Raw genomic sequence first — 21,627 nt, 5'->3', positions numbered from 1 at the left:
CATAATCATTAGAATCAAATATTGTCATACATATAACAATAAATAAATGATCTAAGTAATATAAATTAAAAGGACATTTAGTAATTTTAATATAAATAACACATGTCTAAATTAATGATCTTTCATAATAATCTTAACCTTGACTACTAGTGTACACTTGATATGCACCTTTGATGTGATTTCAAGTCGTATGGATACATCAAATATGGAGGGGCTCGATGAGCAAGCAAACTTTGATATGGCTATTGTATCCATAACAGATACTGATCTCAAAAAAAAACCTCCACTGACTCCCTCAAGAGAATAAGCAATAATTACCTAATTGCAAGACAAGTATAACATGAGACAATACTCTGCTCGGTACGTGTACCAATCCACAAATACAACACACTAATAAGCCAGGCGGCAGCTCTTTATTGAAGGAACAAAGCTATACTAACTCATTGAGGGGTGAAGTATAAATCCAACTTCAGAATCATGAACTCCCATAGCCTTGCATTTATTATTCACTCCAATATTCGCCCTCTAACTTAAGCATGAGAATGCTAAGTTAAGAAGACTCCACCTTGACTCTTACCTTTTGTTATTTTGCATACTTTACTCAATCCTTTATATAAGACCACCTCTACCTACTAAAATGACCATTATCCCCTAGTTATCGTTTCACCTCTCTCAGTATCATATAAGTCTATCCAGTGATCTCCAAACTACGTGAAAGTAATTCAAAAGTTCATCAAATTTAAAAAATAATTATAAAATTTTCAAGATTAGAAATAATTTTTTAATTAAGAGGTAAAAAATTAATAATTATAATTATTAAACAAAGTCAAATTAATATTAGAAATCAATTTTTATCTAAAAATTAAAAAAAAAAGTTTCAATCCCTCAATAAGATTTTATCACATATTTCATAATTATATCACATTTTTAGGTAAATCTACCTCTAATTTCCACTCCTAATGAAGTGGACAGGGATCATAAAAGGTCAAAAAGATTTTATATGGTAGGTCCATAATCTGTTGAGGGACACCAAGGTGCAATCCGATCCATCATGTGTCTATATCAACAGATTTGATGGTGATCAATGGCTGGTATTTTATTTATTAATTTTGTGGACCATATTCAGATCCACTAACGATATTGTTCAACATAATTCAACTAATACATATATATATATATATATATATATATATATATATATAGTAGGATGAATCTTTGATTGGATTGATTATTGAATTCCGATTAGAATTAAAATAATTGCATTAATTTAATAACAAAAAAAATTTAATTCCATTAATAATTATTATTTTTATTATCAAGTAAATTATATATTTAAAAAAAATAAATTTAATAACATGTAACTAAAAAAAAATAAAAATTCTTCATAAAAAAAAAAAAGAAATCATAAATTTAAAATTGAGGTTTCCCTTTCTATTTTATCAAAACGCAACACTTATAGGCTAATTTTCGCGAACCACCGTACAAGATTCTAATTTCACATGTGAGCTTGGATTTTCAAAATTCTAATTGTAAACTACTACCCTAAACTAATGAATTAGAATGAAGAATTAGAAAAATGGTAAATATATTTCAAATTAGATAGCTTAAAGATTCTTATTCAAATATACCAATTTTTTATTTATATATGTTTGCATGGTGTGATTAAGACATATGTCGTTTCTTTATATGCAATAATTATTGGCCAGTTACTATATTGTATGCGATTATTTATAATTTATGCTTAATTCATGAAAGCTACATGTTCCATATCAATGTTAAGATTATTGTATAATAATAATAATAATGTGTTTTCTTATATGCAGAATGCACGCTTCATTTGTATAGATTTTTTGAGATAATTTCTTTATATTAAACCTCAAATCATTCATTAAAGTCTTGTCAATCATTACAAATTCAATATACTACTTAGGAGCTATTTGAGAAACATGAGATGCAATGCTTTGTAGGCCATTGCAATCTAAGGTAGGTTAGGTTGCAGTCTTCCAGAATGAGATAAACATTACAATTCACAAGTACTTTCCTAATCTCCTTTTAATATCAACTCAACCGGAGGAGAGGCTACATAGACTGCACTTTCCCTTGCAATATATATCCCTTCCCAATTTCATAAAAACTATTAATACTCAATTGAAGGGATAGCAAAAAAGAAAGAAAAAAACTCATTTTAAGAAACATAAATGTGGAAAGGAAATGTAAATTTGTATATGAAATCGTGGGGTTATGCTGTTCATATGCATCACGTGAGATAGTTTTCATGCTGGAACTCACGATTGTCCTAAGAAAGATGGGTTTTTTCTACCAAACTTGTGTCGGTAACCTGCATTATAGAGCAGCTATTTAATGAGCACATGCATCACATCCCATCAGCAGTATTAATCTAACCAGTGGTTGTGAAGGGATTGAAGCTTGTGTGGACTATAGCTACTAGAGAGAGGAGCCAGAGTCATGGCATTGAGAAACCCACATGCGGATGATTGCAATTTGGTAAGCATGTAGCAATTTCACTTGGCAAGGCTACATGCTTATGTAGAATCTTGCTAATTATCCTAAAAATTAAAATCCCTCAAATCGTTTTCACATATATTTTCCTTTTGTAATTCCTTTTTGTGTTGCATAATTGGAATAAGTAATGTGTAGATTTTCTTAAAATATATATAAATTATTAAATTAATTGTATTTGGATTTGATATATAATAAAAATATAAATATGTAAAACTTATATATAAAATAAGTAGATTTTATCGTATATTTCATATCTTAATTAATGATAAACTAAATTTATGTCACGACCCAACCTATGAGCCGGACCGGCACTAGGACCTGAGCCAGCCTAAAGCCCCCGAGACCCGTAGTAAGCCTAACTATTTCTTAACCCAACTCTAAGGCCCATTTGGGCCAAATTTCAAGAAATCAACCGAACAGAGTCCGGCCATAAAATGGACCTTTCAACGGGGAGTTTTTGACTCACCCGACCTGTAAACACAATAAATAATCAATTGGGGAGCTCAGCTCACCCTCCACATACTCATATCATCATAAAAATAAATGGGAGCTCAGCTCCCTCATCCAGTCCATCAAACATGCATGTGATAATAATTTTACAGGTTCAAAATAACAATTTACATTACAGACCCAGATCAATTAAATACTTTTAACACATGCAGAAATTCTAGAAATTTATAGAATTACACAAACATGAATAGACGAACTGCGAAGGAGAAAAGCAGGTTAATTTCAAAAATATCCTCCTGTGGCCTGGAAAAATATTGAACAGGAGTGAGCGTTCGACTCAGAGAGTAAAATATCAATTTTAACCATAATCTCTATAATTATCTAAAACTAATGCACCCTGTAGAGTGAAATGCAACATCAGCAGAAATTTCACATCATAACAGCAAAAAGGTAATTTGGAGCACTCACACACTCAGTAATATCAATCATAATATATGGGAGCTGATCCCCTATACAGCTCTCTTAAATCCAACCTGTGCCAGCGAAGAACTCAGCTCGGACTTCCACTTAATAACCAAATCAGGGTCCCAGCGAAGAACTCAAGCCGTGTCTACCCCGAAGGACCGGGTCCCAGCGAAGATCTCAAGCCGTGTCTATCCATCCTATTCACAGTCCACACCACATCACACGCACGCCAACTCACGCACACTGCTCTAAATTACCACAACAACATCCATGGCACTTTAACAGTTGTGAATGCAACATAAAACGTGCCTAGAGTTTAACTACATAGATATATACATATAAGTGATGCATGAGCATGCTTGAACATATAATAATATCGAAATTACAATTAAAATTAATATTTTACTCACAGACTTAACAGCAGTCATTGTGGCGGCTGGGCGGAGGAAGAAGGCTGTCCCGGCTCACCTGACAATTTTATTACAATCATTTAATAAATTGACTCAATACAAACTTAAGAAAATACCAAATACGTCCTAAGTCGTGTCGAAAATCCGGCAGAGTCTCCCCTATACCTAGGACCTACCCAACCTGCAAAAGGGCTCAAAACACACTTCTATATTCACAACCCATATATCCACAACTCAATCACATCACACAGCCCCTCCTGGGCCCATCAAATCAGTCATCCATCATAATATGTAAAATTTCAATTTAGTCCTTATAATTGATCATTTTTGCAAAAATTGCCCAAATAAGCTCTAAAAATTCTAAAACTTTGCCCCGCGGTCCTTAGCAATATTACTAGGCTATTGCAAAAAGAATCATAATTTTCTGAGTTACCACGAATATTTTACGGATTTTTAATCTCATCTAAGCACTAGAAAATTATGAAAAAGTAAGGTTTGGGTTTACATTTGCCGATTTTGACTCTGGGGACGCGCTCGGGACGTCTGACAATGGTGGGGTAGCCAAAATCTCGATCTAATTCGGAGACCTTTTCGGTAGTCAGTCTGTCTGGCTGAAAATTTACAGACCTGGACAACTATCGAATTTCCTCGGATTGAAGATACCTACACGAAGCCCATAACACTGGGGTTAGTACATAAATTTTACGAAATTTTTTAAGCTCATTTAATGCTCGGAAAAACACTACGAAGTTCCGTGGGACCTACCAAAAAACGGTGTCAGAAAATTTCGAAATTTATATTGTCGCGAAGCTCTCGATGAGTGGAGCGCTCTGGTACTCTTGGTTTTCTCGTGGGGTTCACGGTTTGTGAGAAATCTAGCCCAAAATTCAAATGGGCTAAAACTTTCTGGGCAAAAATTGGACAAATCGCTCAATGGATTTCAGTGTTCTTGGTGTCTATGGAAAACTCTCGACGAGTAGATGGATTTAGACATAAGACCCGGTCCGATTGGTAGCCGGATCGACCTTGAAGACGAAGCAGCGCGCTTGCGCATCGCGTCCCTTCGGGAGCCTTTTTCCGGCGTTCCAAGCGGCGGCCGGCGAGGGGAGGTGGATGGGAAGGCGCACCGGCGGGCTAGGGTGGCAGTGGAGGCGGTGGCGCGGCAAGAGGAGGAGGGAGGAGAGAGAAAACGGGAGAGAAAAAGAGAGGGGTCGGGACGCGCGCGGGGAGGAAGAAAAAGGAAGAAGTCGGTCCGATTCGATCGGTCCGATTCGGTCCAGTTCGATTCGGCAGGTTCGATTCAGAATACAAAATTTTAAATTTTTACTCTACCTTGGGACCGAAAACGAGGTCCAAAAATTCTGAAAAAATTTCAGAAAACTCAGAAAAATTTGCAGACTCCAAATATATTTTTAGTTTTGCCATGTGGTCTTTAAATTAATTTTTAAAAATTATCAAAGTTTTATATTTTTCGAAAATCAAACCCGATTTCGAAAATTCGAAAAATTTCAAATAATTTCCTGAAATTTAAATAAAATTAAAACATCAATATTTGCTCAAAAATAATAAATTTAAAAATTAAGGGTGTTACAATTTAAATAAGAAATTTCATAAATTACTCACGAATTTAATTAACTAAATGATTCTAAAGTCATTAGGTTTCGAGTTCTTATCTCAATTAGAGTAAAATGAATAAATTAACAGAAAATAGCTCTATGTGGTGAAAACAAAAAAACATATATATAAAAAAAAATAGCATCCCTTCTCTCTTATATATATGCATGCTGATGGCAAAATGAAGAAGGAAGAGAGAGGCTTCATTTTGAGTTTTCCTGTGCCAGTGTCAGCATATTATCCTAAACCCTAATGTTGCATGGTTAGGGTGTCCTTGCAAGTGAGGTTGGGATTTGGGACCATAAGATCTTTTGCAATGCATGAACCATCAACAAGGTGCTAATTTTTCAAGGTGGGAACTTTATATGCCCCCCCAACAACCGACTAAGCAAGTGAGGCTCTTGTGTTTTGACGAGGTACGTCCTAATAATCACCAGTCACATCCCTTGTGGTCATCATTTTCTGGGTTTGTCTGTTTTTGTTCAGGGATTCCATTATTCTCCCTCTCCGCGGCAAATTGGATTGGATGCTTGGGTCAAACCTCTGCTTTCTGAATTCTGAACCTAGTGTTTTACCAGTGTTGAGATTTGTGTTGGGCCTTGAGGGAACTATGAATTCTGGGCCTAATTGTGATATAAACAAGGGTCGCTGACGCTGAGGCTGATACGAAGTTTCAGAGCTTGGTGATTAAAATCACATAAGAAAAGATCCAAGAAAATTTAGGTTCATCCTATTTAAAGTAGTTTTAATTTCTTCATATGGTACACCATTTGAAGCCATTTTTAAATATTTTTATACATAACATTTTCTTGGTAGAATTTTTATATATATATAATCTAATTATTATATGTAATTTTCATTTCATCCTACTATAATAATTAATTAAGAAAATAGTTCTTTATTTGAAGTAAACATTTGATAGATTGATTCTGGATAGAGTAGGGGACAAATTAAAGAACTTAACTACCTCACAATAAAAGTCGATTAGTTGTAATTTTATCCATTTTATATCAGGCCTCATAAAGCTAATAAGATGCCTTCACCACCTGATAAGATAATCTAATTATTTAACTACCACAAAATAGAAGGAAATTAGTTGAAGTTTATCCCTTTTATCAGGACTATCAACCATATTCTTAGAACACTAATTACCACTGCAATATATATACTGTCCTTAATTAAATCACCTGCCTGCAACTGTCAATCACAAGAAAAAAAAAAAAAAAAAAAGGCAACAACAAATTTCTGAGAGTTCAATTAACATATCTATCTCAAGTCTCAACTTTCTGAGATAGAGACTTGAACTCCTGCTGTTTGTTGTTGGAACAAAAATAATATTCCCCTTCAGAAGAAGCTTTTCTAGCTAGTTCTTCCTAGACTCTTATATACAAACACAAAATTATAACAATGGTTTTCAGTGGAACGACAGAGAAATGCAAGGCTTGCGATAAGACTGTTCATTTCATCGAAATGGTTACAGCTGGTGGCATTCCTTATCATAAGACATGCTTCAAGTGCAAGTACTGCAATGGACTTCTCCATCTCATTTTTATGTCAGTTTCAATGCATTCTGATAAATTCTGGTGTTTACAATTTTGTTGCAGATGAGCAGCTATTCCTCAATGGATGGAGTCTTGTACTGTAAACCTCACTTTGAGCGATTATTCAGAGAGACTGGCAAATATACAAACAAATACTCATCATGTAAGTTCTCCTCCTTTCTTTAATCTTTTTCTTTTTTTTTTTCCCCTGTGCTAATAATTTTTCTCTTCAATTTGTGGCTATTCATTCAGCTGGGAAAAAGAAAATTGGACAGGTGAAGATTCTTTTGTTTTCATATTCCTGATTTTTCTTATGGAAATGTCCTGCATGTTCCTTACAATTGAAGCAAATTTCTCTTCTCTGCAGGCAAAGTCTCCCACCAAATTTTCCACCATGTTCTCTGGCACTCAGGACAAGTGTGCACGCCGCAAAAAAACAGCATACCCATTAGAGAAGTTGCATATATTAATAAAATTTCTCAATAGTTTTGTGCAATATATGATAAAAAACAAAAAAATAGACAATAAGAAATTTAAAGATGCTTATCGTTTTAATAAAACCAAATGTAACAGGTGAGTGTGGTGGGAGAATAGACATGCTTCGGGTGCTCTCATGGGGGTTGCTACCTCACATCCTCATCTTATGCTGCTCTAGATGGGATTCTTTACTGCAAACTGTAAGGAAACATTAATTCTCAATTAAACAAGAACAACTTTAACTAAGTATGGAATGGTGATAATTAAATAAAATTAATTTAATAAATTACCTCAAACAGCTTGTGAAATTTTCTAACCACCGGACCGGGTTGTAGCAAATCACCAGCCGTTCAGATGTCCGGCCTCTGATGGTATCCACACAGACCGATTGTGAGGAAATTCTACAAGACACTCTTAGAGAATATATTGGGAGTTTTTATGAGTGCTAGCTCTTTTCTAACTTATGTAGAATGGAAGACAAGCTTCCCTATTTATAGGGAACAACCTCTTTTAATTATAAATTTAACCCTTTAAATTTGTTAATTATAAATTGACCCCTTATAGAAATTATAATTCACATAATTAATTCCTATAATTTTAAAAACTTTAAATTAAGTCTATACTTAATTATTAGGACATTAAGGAGTATAAATAAAATTTATGCTTCAGTCCTTAAGTCTCTAGAATTATTTTTATCAAGTCCAACTTGATAATCCAATTTAATTCCTCACTTACAGTCTTTATGTGTGTGACCTATTAGGTTCCTAATATGTTGGCAACAAATATAATTAAATAAAATTAATACTTTAATTTTATCATCAATTCACAATTGATTAATTATATTTATAGATCATTATTGACATCTAGCAATGTGTAACGACCACCCAAATATTAGAACTTGTCAAAGTGGTTTGACTAACCTTTCTATGATCAGTCTGTCAGTGTAATTAATATCCCTTCAACATAATATTTCGATTTATACATTGATGCATGGAATGTGTTTGCTATATATAAATCATTTCTGTCCTCCAAGTATGATTGATTAATTAAATAAGATCTCAATCTTATTTTACCTTGCGCAAGGATTTAATAATACATACTGACTAAGAACAATTGAAATATTTTCCTTAATTACCTAAGGTGATGAATTCTATTTTGACAAATAAATATCTCCACATAGTTCATACTATATCCAACAGCTGCCACATTCGTTATCTTTATATAAAATGACATGTGAGCAGTATCAAAATACAGTAATTCCTATATAAGATAACTTAATGTCTCAAGTCTAAGGATCATTTACACGACTGTCACATGAGTTTTCCATAGACACAGGTAAACTTCCATATGGAATCCTCATGCGGGTCAGTTCAGTAAACTTGTCACCACAAGTACTTACACATTGGTTCTAAGTATCTCACATACCTCAGCTTAATGAGAACTGCTGCTTCCTTTCATAAAAGAAAGAATGCAACGTGTATTGGTCTCAACAGTTATATCAATGTCCAATCTTGATATAACATTGACCAAGAACATTTTTGGAACAATGCTATAATGCAGTCAGAATCTCATAATTATAACAACATTATAATTTTCACTGCTATGCATATAAGTCCCATGGACTTTATCTTTATTAATTAATATTCATTAAAATTAAATGATATAATTAAAGATAAAGCAGCCTTTTATTAAGAATAAAGTATATATATATATATACACACATGAATTAAGTGATCATACTTGCAATTAACACATTGGCTACAGTGCACATACACTAACAATCTCCCACTTAAACTAAAGCCAATCACCCATGTATCTAATACCATAACCCTACAGGTGGTGATCGTGTCTTTGTTGGGACAATGCCTTAGTAAGAGGATCTGCAAGATTTTCTTCAGTGTGGACCTTTTCTATCATTGCATCTTTTCGCTCAATGATCTCTCTGATCAAATGGAATCTTCTAAGCACATGTTTGGATCGCTAATGAGACCTTGGTTCCTTAGCTTGTGCTATGGCTCCATTGTTATCACAGTATAGAGTTACTGGATCAACAATGCTAGGAACCACACCAAGTTTAGTGATGAACTTTTTGATCCAAACAGCCTCTTTTGCTGCCTCAGATGCAGAGATGTACTCAGCTTCAGTTGTAGAATCTGCTGTAGTTTCCTGTTTGGAACTTTTCCAACTCACAGCACCACCATTAAGTATGAAAATATAACCAGACTGGGATTTGCTATCATCTTTATCAGATTGAAAGCTGGCATCGGAATACCCTTGAACTACCAGTTCACCATATCCATAGACCAGAAACATATTTATAGTCCTTCTCAAGTACTTAAGAATGTTCTTTACTGCTGTCTAGTAACGTTCACCTGGATTAGCTTGGTATCTACTAGTTATGCTTAAAGCATAAGATACATCTGGTTTTGTACATAGCATCGCATACATGATAGATCCAATAGCTGAGGCATAAGGGATCCTATCCATTTTCTCTTTCTCAATCTGTGTCTTAGGACACATATTTTTGGAAAGAAAAATACCATGCGATATAGGCAAGAATCCTCGTTTTGATTCTTCCATGTTAAACCGTTTTAACACTTTGTCTATGTACACAGATTGTGACAGACCAAGGAGCCTTCTGGATCTATCTCTATAGATTTTAATTCCCAAAATATAGGCTGCCTCTCCCAAATCCTTCATGGAGAATTTCTTGGATAACCATATCTTTACAGATTGGAGTAATGGCACATCATTTCCTATTAATAATATGTCATCTACATATAAAATAAGGAAAATGATTCCACTCCCACTAACCTTCTTGTAAACACAAGGTTCATCCACATTTTTAATGAAGTCAAACTCTTTGACTGTTTCATCAAAATGGATGTTCCAACTTCGTGAAGCTTGCTTTAGTCCATAAATGGACTTTTGAAGCTTGCATACTTTGTTAGGAAATTCTTTGGATTCAAACCCCTCAGGTTGTGTCATGTACACATCCTTTTGCAAATTCCCATTTAGGAATGCAGTTTTGACATCCATTTGCCAAATTTCATAATCATGGTATGCAGCTATAGCAAGCAAAATCCTTATAGATTTTAGCATGGCTACTGGTGAGAAGGTTTCATCAAAGTCAATGCCTTGCCTTTGCCTGTAACCTTTAGCAACTAACCTGGCTTTATATGTTTGTACATTACCATCCATGTCAGTCTTTCTCTTAAAGACCCACTTACACCCAATGGGTTTTATCCCTTCAAGTGGTTCAACCAATGTCCATACTTGGTTGATGTATATGGAATCCATCTCAGATTTCATGGCTTCAAGCCATTTCACAGAGTCAATGTCACACATTGCTTCCTAAAAGTTAGTAGGTTCTGCTGGTAAGAATGACATGTCATTATCAGCTTCTATTAAAAGATCCAATCTTGTAGGAGCATGACGTATTCTACTAGACTTTCGAAGTTCCTGTGTTACTTGAGTTTCAGGCTGTGCATCTGATGCTACAGTCTCACTCATCTCACTCATCGGTTCCATTTGGATGGTAATTTGTGGTTCTTGAATTTCTTCAAGATCTATTTTACTCCCACTGCTACCTTTGAGAACAAATTCCCTTTCAAGAAAGGTAGCATGCCTTGAGACAAACACTTTTTGCTCAGTTGGATGGTAGAAATAATATCCAATTGTTTGTTTTGGATATCCCACAAATTTGCATTTATCTGATTTAGAACCTAGCTTATCAGAAATTTGACGCTTCACATAAGCATCACATCCCCAAATCTTTATATGTGACAGTGAAGGTCTCTTGCCCATCCATATCTCATATGGTGTCTTTTCAATAGATTTGGATGGAACTCTATTCAGAAGGTATGCAGAAGTTTGTAGGGCATAGCCCCAAAAAGAAACTGGAAGGTCAACATTACTCATCATGGATCGCACCATATCTAATAGGGTTCGGTTCCTTCTTTTAGAAACACCATTATGTTGTGGCGTTCCAGGAGGTGTCAACTGGTGAAGAATCCCATTCTCCTTTAAATAATCTTGAAACTCCTGGCTTAAGTATTCTCCACCTCGATCAGATCGAAGTATTTTGATACTCTTTCCAATTTGTTTCTCCACTTCATTTCTGAATTCTTTGAACTTTTCAAAAGATTCAGATTTATATTTCATTAGATATACATGCCCATATCTTGAATGGTCATCAGTAAATGTAATGAAATATGTGTATCCTTCTATAGCATGAATAGTCATTGGCCCACATACATCTGAATGTATTATGCCCAACAATTCAGTAGATCTTTCACTCTTTCCAGTGAAGGGTGATTTGGTCATTTTTCCCATTAAGCAAGCTTCACATGTTTCATATGATTCATAATCAAAAGGATCAAAATATCCTTCCTTATATAACTTTGTGATTCTTGTTTCAATTATATGACCTAATCTACAATGCCATAGATAGGATGGATTTTGATTATTTGATTTTAATTTCTTGCTATTTATGCTAAGAACAGGCCTTTCAAGATCAAGTATATACAAACCATTTGCATAAACACCAGATCCATAGAAAATATCATTATTATAAAAGGAACAACATTTGCCTTCAATAATAAATTTAAAACCATTCAGTGCTAGGCAAGATACAGATATGATATTTCTAGTTAGTACTGGAACAAAATAACAGTTATCAAGTTCAAGCAAAAGGCCCGTAGGCAGAGACAAAACACATGTTCCTACGGCTAAAGCAGCAACCCTTGCTCCATTTCCAACCCGTAGGTCCATTTCACCTTTCTGTAAAGGTCTAGGTCTTCTTAGTTCTTGCATATTATTACAAATATGAGATCCACATCCGGTATCTAATACCCAAGAACATAAATTTGACATAGATAAATTTATCTCAATCATAAACATACCTGAAGTAGAAGCTTCTTCTCCTTCAGTGCAGTAAGATAATCAGCACAGTTCCTCCTCCAGTGACCTTCTTTGCCACAGTGATGGCAAGTACCTTTGTCCTTTTTAATGCCCCCAGTAGGCTTGAGTGCTTTAGGGAAAGTCCCTTTCTTCTTATTGTTCTTTTTCTTGGACCTTTTGGATTTGGTCTTAGAAGATTGAACCATAAGAACAGGGGACTTATTCTTCTTAAGTTCCCCTTCAGCAGTAGTTAGCATCCCCAACAGTCCAGGCAATGTAGTTTCCAACTGATTCATGTCGAAGTTCATTATGAACTGTGAGAAGCTAGGAGGTAGAGACTGTAAGACCAAGTCAATACTTAACTCATGATCCATGACAAAACCCAATTGGCCTAATTTTTCAATATAGCCAATCATCTTCAGAACATGAACATTCACTGAAGATCCTTCTGTCATCTTACAGCGGAACAATTCCCTTGATACCTCATACCTTTCATTCCTGCATTTTGAATCAAATAACTCCTTGAGATGCAAAATGATTGTTTGAGAATCCATATTCTCATGCTGCCTTTGAAGTTCAGGAGACATGCTAGCCAACATCACACATGTGGCTTGCTCATCATCATCTGTATGACGAATGAAATCACTTAGTACCTCTTCAGGAGCATCAACAGGAGGAATACTGGGTTTGGCATGTTCAAGGACATATAGCCTCTTTTCTTGCTTGAGAACAATTCTCAAGTTTCTATACCAATCCAAGAAATTTGGTCCAGTCAACTTATTAGCATCCAGTATGCTACGTAGGGAATGGTTGTTACTCATGGTGATATTAGTGATCTACAGATACAAAGATAAAAATTGTATTAATTTCATGTATATGATTTTCATTAACCAAATTAATATAAGCTCTTTAATATCCATTTGGTCTCCCACTATTTTACTCAAATTAATAGCCCTCACCATTAATTCGGGAAATTTAACGCATTAATTTCCTTAGTGGGCTAGGACCCCATTTAATTTTATTTGACCTTGAGTGTGCTCAACAAATCAAAATAAAATTAAATTAGGTAGATAACTATTTATCAATCACATCTCTATGTGACTCCTAGATCAGTTAGGTGACAACTATTTGTCTAAACATAATTTTATGTTTCTCCAAACTATGCCTCTGATTCTACATGATCATGAGTGTGCTCATCCAAATCATGTAAATCAGTTAAGTAAAACCCATTGTTCACAAATATCCAATATTTCATAGCCATAAACATGTTCGAGAGAAAAGCAACCTTGAGTGTGCTCAACAAGTTAACTTTAATATAGAACTCAGATTTATACTATAACAATGGAAGGCATCATGTTCATAACATGTACTTAATATTTGAATGAGGGATTTTGGGTCTATGCCAATTTTTAGGTCTCATTAATTAACATGCTAGCAATATCATACATCACATATATATAACATACACCCTTAGCATGCATTTCTAATTGGATGATTATGGACTTTACTAAATAATTTTCTCGAGCCATTTGAGAAAATTATAGGGTCAAAAACCTAGGTAGTAGCATTGTAGGACTTCACAAGTCTTCTTAGCAGCTCCTTGAAGTATATTCATCAGCTCCTCTTTCTGCTTACATTCATAAATAATTTTCTCATCTACTCTTTCTAAAAACTATATAACGTTTACATATTTCAGAAATTGAAACCTCGAGTTTCATTCGAGGGGAGTAAGATGAGAAAAGAATTTACAACACAGAATATAAGAGAAGGCAGGGAACACAGTCCCTATTTATGAATATACAGACATTCAACCATATAAAAAGCAATCGCATTGGTCTTTAGTCCATAACCATCCATCATGCATTATAATCAAATTAAAATGCATAAATAAATTTAATCATCCTTATTGTTATTGTTGGTTTCATGTGTAATTAAAATAATATTTCTAACAATTAGAAATATTAAATAAAATATATATATATATATATATATATATATATATATATATATATATATATATATATTGTCACGACCCAACCTATGGGCCGGACCGGCACTAGGACCTGGGCCAGCCTAAAGCCCCCGAGGCCCGTAGTAAGCCTAACTGTTCATTAACCCAACTCTAAGGCCCATTTGGGCCCAATTTCAAGAAAACAAACGGACAGAGTCCGGCCATAAAATGGACTTTCCAACGGGGAGTTTTCGACTCACCCGACCTGTAAACACAATAAACAATCTATTGGGGAGCTCAGCTCACCCTCCACATACTCATCAACATAATAATAAATGGGAGCTCAGCTCCCTCATCCAATCCATCAAAACAGACTTAAAATATTGAGTTTACAGGTCCAACATGAATATAATATTACAGACCAAATTCAAATAATTACTGCTAACACATGCGGAAATTCTAGGAGTAAATAAAATTACACAATTATTGATAAACACCTGCGAAGGAGAAAAGCAGGTTAACCCAGAACAAAATATCCTCCTGTGGCCTGTAAAAATTTTTGAACAGGAGTGAGCGTTCGACTCAGAGAGTAAAATATCAATCTTAACTATAATCTCTATAACTATCTGAACTAATGCAACCTGTAGAGTGAAATGCAACATCAACATCATATTCACATCATAGCATCAAAAAGGTAATTTGGAGCACTCACACACCCTGTAGTATCAATCATAACATATGGGAGCTGATCCCCTATACAGCTCTCTTAAATCCAACCTGGTGCCAGCGAATTACTCAAGCTCGGACTTCCACTTAATAACCAAATCGAGGGTCCCAGCGAATTACTCAAGCCGTGACTACCCCTCGAAGGAACGGGTCCCAGCGAATTACTCAAGCCGTGACTACCCCGTCCTATCCATAGTCCACACCACATCACACGCACGCCAACGCACGCACACTGCTCCAAATTACCACAACAACATCCATGGCATATTAACAGTTATGAATGCAACATAAATCGTGCCTAGAGTTTAACTAAATAAATATATGCATATAAGTGATGCATGGGCATGCTGAACATATAATAATATCGAAATTACAATTAAAATTAATATTTTACTCACAGACTTGACGACAAATTACTGTGGCGGCTGGGCGGAGGAAGAAGGCTGTCCCGGCTCACCTGACAATCATATTACATTTATTTAATACAATCTGACTCAATACAAACAAAGAAAAGACCAATTACGTCCTAAGTCGTGCCGAAAATCCGGCAGAGTCTCCCCTATACCTAGGACCTACCCAACCTGCAAAAGGGTTCAAAACACACTTCTATACTCACAATCCATATATCAACAGTTCAATCATATCACAGCCCTCCCGCCCATCAAATCAGTCATCCATCACAATTCGCAAAATTTCAATTTAGTCATTATTATTGATCATTTTTGCAAAAACTGCCCAAACAAGCTCTAAAAATTATAAAACTTTGCCTCGCGGTCCTTAGCAATATTACTAAGCTATTGCAAAAAGAATCGTAATTTTCTAAGCTACCACGAATATTTTATGGATTTTTAATCCTATTTAAGCACTAGAAAATTACGTAAAAACAAGGTTCGGGTTTACCTTTGCCGATTCCGACTTCGGGAACGCGCTCAGGACATCTGACAATGGGGGGCTAGCCAAAACCTCGGTCCAATTCGGGGACTTTTGAACGGTCCGTGCATCGACCAAATTTGCGAACTTGGCCAATCGCCGAATTTCCGCGAATCGAGGATACCTACACGAAGCCCATAACACGGGGGTTAGTACATAAATTTTTCAGAATTTTCTAAGCTCATTTAATGCTCGAAAATACACTGCGAAGTTCCGTGGGACCCACCGAAAAACGGTGTCGGAAAAATTCGAAATTTATGTCGTTGCGAAGCTCTCGACGAATGGAGCGTGCTGGTGGCCTCGGTTTTCTCGTGGGATTCACGGTTTTCGAGAAATCTAGCCCAAAAGTCGAAATGGGCTAAAATCTTCCCGAGCAAAAATCGGACAATCCGCTCGATGGATTTCGGCGTTCTTGGTGTCTATGGAAAGCTCTCTCCGAGTAGATGATTTTGGACACAAGACCCGGTCCAATTGGTGGCCGGATCGGACGGATGGCCGTGGAAATCGGCGCGCGCAGGGGGGGAGATCGCGCGCGTTCCGCTCGCGTACCGGCCGAACGGCCGGAGGCGGGCCGCGGGGAGGACGCAGGCGGCGGCAGGGGTGTGGATGAGAGAGAAAAGAGAGAGAGAAGGGGAGAGGGACGCGCGCGCGCGGGGAAAGAAAAAGGAAGAAGGAAAAGGGCCGGTCCGATTCGACCGGTCCGATCCGGTCCGGTTCGATTCGGCCGGTTCGATTCAGGATACAAAATTTTGAATTTTTACTCTGCCTCGGGACCGAAAACGAGGTCCAAAAATTCCGAAAAAATTTCATAAAACTCAGAAAAATACGTAGACTCCAAATATATTTTTAGTTTTGCCACGTGGTCTTTAAATTAATTTTTAAAAATCATCAAAGTTTATATTTTCGGAAAATCGAACCCGATTTTTAAAATCCGAAAAATCTCAAAAAAATTTCTAAAATTCAAATAAAATTAAAATACCAAAAATACTCATAAATAATAAAATTTTGGGGTGTTACATATATATATATATATATATAATGTTCCTCCCACTAAATAATTCTATTTAATTGTCTTGGAAACAATTTCCTTTAATTAATAAGTAATTTAATCACAATTAAATACCTATTAATTTAACCAAACAATTAAATCAAATTTTATACTACCCAATGCAATATATAATTTAGAAACAATTTTCTAATATTATATATATATGAGTTAAACAATTTAATTCAATATCTAATCTAATTAGATAAGTAAAATCTAAAACAATTTTAGACGCTACATAATTTGCCATCAATTTTAGAAAACACATTTCCAAAATTGATATTGAATTAAACAATTTAATTCAATAAATTCCTTTATTTCAAACGCCCTAAATTAATTTTAGAAACTAATTTCCAAAATTAATATTAAATTAAACAATTTTAATTTATCTTCCAATTGAACTAAAATAAAATCATAATTTTATTTATTTTAAAAAAATAGAATTAATTTTAATAAAATAATATTATGTAATTATTAATTTTAGTCAATAGGAAATTCAAGGGCAAAACTGGAACAAGGAAATCTTAATGGCATAATTGCAAATTCTGCCAAAACAAGAACCTATTTACAGCCACATGACCGGTAGCAATTTTGTAAATAATAGCAGTGGCAGTTTTGCAATTACAAGCAAAAGTAATGGCAGTATTATACAATGGCAAAACTGTAAATATCATGAAACAGAGTGGCAGCAAACTGCTCCTTTCTCCTTCCTTGTCTAGTCTGGTTTTCCAAAAACCAGCAGCCCACACTTGAAACCACCAAGTGCAGCAGGTTCAGCAGCCATCTCCATGGCTGTTTCTGGCCACAGGAGTGTCGTTGACATTGCCAGAACCAGCCAGCAGCAGCATCAAGCTGCCATTCTCCTGTCGCACTACCAGCAGCTTCGCATGGCTTTGACGGCCATAAATCTGCTGCATTTGAGGCGGCTGGACGATGCATCACCACCATGAAGACCACCGGACGTCCAACATGCATTCCGAATGGTCCTTTGGCAGAGCCAATCTCCAGCAAACGAGCTTCCTTGCTCGATCTGGAAAACCCTCAAATGGGTTTCAAAAACAAAAAAAAAAAATCCCAGATTTTTCCTTCTTTTTTTTTTATTATTATAGATTAAAATCTATAAGAAACAAAACCCAAATCTTCAAAATTTTCAGATCCAAATTTGAGCAGAAAAAAAATTTTTTGGAAGAAACAATATATAATCACATGAATTTAATACTCAAACTAACACCAACAACAACAAACCATTCCATAATTAATTAAAATGGCTCTGATACCACTGAAAGGAAGCATTAATTCTCAATTAAACAAGATCAACTTTAACTAAGTATGGAATGGTGATAATTAAATAAAATTAATTTAATAAATTACCTCAAACAGTTTGTGGAATTTTCTAACCACCGGACCGGGTGGTAGTAAACTGCCAGCCGTCCAAATGTCCGGCCTCTGATGGTATCCACACAGACCGGTTGTGAGGAAATTCTCCAAGACACTCTTAGAGAATATATTGGGAGTTTTTATGAGTGCTAGCTCTTTTCTAACTTATGTAGAATGGAAGACAAGCTTCCCTATTTATAGGGAACAACCTCATTTAATTATAAATTTAACCCTTTAAATTTGTTAATTATAAATTGACCCCTTATAGGAATTATAATTCACATAATTAATTCCTATAATTTTAGAAACTTTAAATTAAGTCTATACTTAATTATTAGGACATTAAGGAGTATAAATAAAATTTATACTTCAGTCCTTAAGTCTCTAGAATTATTTTTATCAAGTCCAACTTGATAATCCAATTTAATTCCTCACTTATAGTCTTTATGTGTGTGACCTATTAGGTTCCTAATATGTTGGCAACAAATATAATTAAATAAAATTAATACTTTAATTTTATCATCAATTCAAATTTGATTAATTATGTTTGTAGATCATTATTGACATCTAGCAATGTGTAACGACCACCCAAATATTAGAACTTGTCAAAGTGGTTTGACTAACCTTTTTATGATCAGTCTGTCAGTGTAATTAATATCCCTTCAACATAATATTTCGATTTATACATTGATGCATGGAATGTGTCTACTGTATATAAATCATTTCTGTCCTCCCAGTATGATTGATTAATTAAATAAGATCTCAATCTTATTTTACCTTGCACAATGATTTAATAATCCAATAGCTGTTACATTCGTTATCTTTATATAAAATGACATGTGAGCAGTATCAAAATACAGTAATTCCTATATAAGGTAACTTAATGTTTCAAGTCTAAGGATCATTTACATGACTGTCACATGAGTCTTTCCATATGGAATCCTCATGCGGGTCAGTTCAGTAAACTTGTCACCACAAGTACTTACACGTTGGTTCTAGGTATCTCACATACCTCAGCTTAATGAGAATTGCTGCTTCCTTTCATAAAAGAAAGAATGCAACGTGTATTGTTCTCAACAGTTATATCAATGTCCAATCTTGATATAACATTGACCAAGAACATTTTTGGAACAATGCTATAATGCAGTCAGAATCTCATAATTATAACAACATTATAATTTTCACTGCTATGCATATAAGTCCCATGGACTTTATCTTTATTAATTAATATTCATTAAAATTAAATAATATAATTAAAGATAAAGCAGTTTTTTATTAAGAATAAAGTATATATATATATATATATATATATACATGAATTAAGTGATCACACTTGCAATTAACACATTGGCTGCAGTGCACATACACTAACACAAACCCCATTTTGCTCAGTTGTTTAAAGAGAAAGGCTCCTACAATCATATCAAAGTGAAGAAAAATGAGGCAGATACAACAGAAGAGATAAAGAAACCTGAAGAAGAAGAAGAAAAAGAAGAAGAAGAAGAAACCAAAGCGACACCAGTATCAGAACCAGATATTGAGGAAGTTCTTGCACAAGAGCAATCATAACCTGTATGAATCTACAAAAGATTAGCTCCATGTCAACCAATGAACATTTTTGTTTGTGTCCAATAGGGGCAAGGTGAAGGAATTATTGAAGTTTAGTTATTTAATTTCTTATGGCTAGGGAATTCAAAATGCAGTGCATGTTGGTCCAATAGTATTGCAAGGGATTGGCCTGCACTGTGCATTTGGAGGACCTATTGTTTGTTCATGATTTTGCATTGTTGGATTGAAATGATTTTTTAATACATATATATGTTTTGATTTTTTTTTAATAATTCAAATTATTCAAATATAAAAATATATTAAAAAAATAGTAACTTCATGAATAAATAAATAAATAGCATCATAATTGATCAGCTCTCCTTCAAGCTTTCACTTGCCTATCATTATTAATAATGATTAATTGATGTTTAGGGTTGTAATTGGATCTTAAGGCCAAGGTGAGTTCTGGGCCCATTTTGATACTCAAGATTGTAGACCCAAACAGTATCAACCCCATTAGTAAGAGCATGTTCAAGTTCTGCAGCCCCATAATACTCAGTTACCAATTGTTTCATGTTTCAAACTTCAGAGGTAGGTTTTTTTTTATCACAATTCGTGGCATCAGGCTTCAGGTCCAGGGGCCCACGCCTCATAAGCAATACTTTGTATCTGTAGTTTGTCCCTGCAAGCAGGGGTGTACGGTATGGTTTCGCTTAGGACAATGATCTGAAATCGAAATTTAATCAAAATTTTAATATAATTTCAGTTTAATTTTTTATTATTTCAATTTCCATTCGATTCAACTCCTGATTTTTTAATTTCAGTTTGAATCTTTAATTTTAAAATAATTTTTATAATTATTTTTATGAAAAAAATTATATTTGAGTTATAAAATACATATATAATTAAAAATTAAACATATATAATATAATAATAATACATTTACAATTAAAATTATTAAAATAAATAAATAAATAAAATATAATATTAAATTGTATGTAGCCCCTACACACATACATATATATTACAATTTTAATTGCACATAAATATAATAATATTTAAAGTATATAATATATTAATATATATATAGTTGATTTTTAATTTAATTCTGATTTAATATGAGTTTAATATGATTTCAATTTAATTTTTAGTAAAAAATTAAAATTAAACCATAATAATAAAATAAGTTGGACTTGGTACAATTTTTATATTGATTCCGTATAATTTTTCAATTCCGATTTGGATGTAAAAACTATGCAACCCCTAAAATAAAACCATTGAGGCCCAACCTAATTAGCTGTTAGGACGATGATTGATGAGGGCAATCTGCTTTTGGAGGTAGGAATCATATTTTTTTTAATTGGGCGTCCTAGAATTTAAGCTCTGGCCTCTGTTAGGTTTAATTTTTCAAATTTTCTTTTATTTTTTAAAATATATTTTTAGATTATATTTGGAGGATAGAAAATTTGAAAGTTCGAAAATCTGAATTTAGCTTTTACTTTGAACTAGTCAATTTGAGTGAAAAATTACACTTTTTTAAAGAAAAAAATTGCAAATTTTATAATAATAATAAAAAAAAACTAGCTTCAAGAAAATAGCACGGCAAAAGGCAATTTTCAAAGGAATAATATCATTTGTGATTTCATATAAAATAATTGATGTGAAATG

General features: G+C 34.3%; 1 long non-coding RNA gene and 1 pseudogene across 2 annotated transcripts; one reads left to right on the top strand and one right to left on the bottom strand.

The window, feature by feature from the left end:
* The first annotated feature begins 6,677 nt into the window (after positions 1-6,677).
* Positions 6,678-20,183, top strand: LOC110658968 (LIM domain-containing protein PLIM2b-like; annotated as a pseudogene).
* Positions 14,533-16,045, bottom strand: LOC131174747 (uncharacterized). Of its 2 annotated transcripts, XR_009144983.1 has the most exons (3): positions 15,960-16,045; positions 15,458-15,516; positions 14,533-14,880 (listed from the first exon to the last, which is right to left on the bottom strand). It is a non-coding gene; the product is annotated as an uncharacterized LOC131174747 (long non-coding RNA). The 2 variants fall into 2 exon arrangements; XR_009144982.1 differs by lacking the exon at positions 15,960-16,045 and having other exon boundaries at positions 15,458-15,687.
* Positions 20,184-21,627: the final 1,444 nt, after the last annotated feature.

Source organism: Hevea brasiliensis, chromosome 16, assembly GCF_030052815.1.
Source record: "Hevea brasiliensis isolate MT/VB/25A 57/8 chromosome 16, ASM3005281v1, whole genome shotgun sequence".
NCBI lineage: Eukaryota > Viridiplantae > Streptophyta > Magnoliopsida > Malpighiales > Euphorbiaceae > Hevea > Hevea brasiliensis.
The sequence above is the reverse complement of the archived record's forward strand: the minus strand, read 5'-3'. Positions and strand labels throughout refer to the sequence as shown.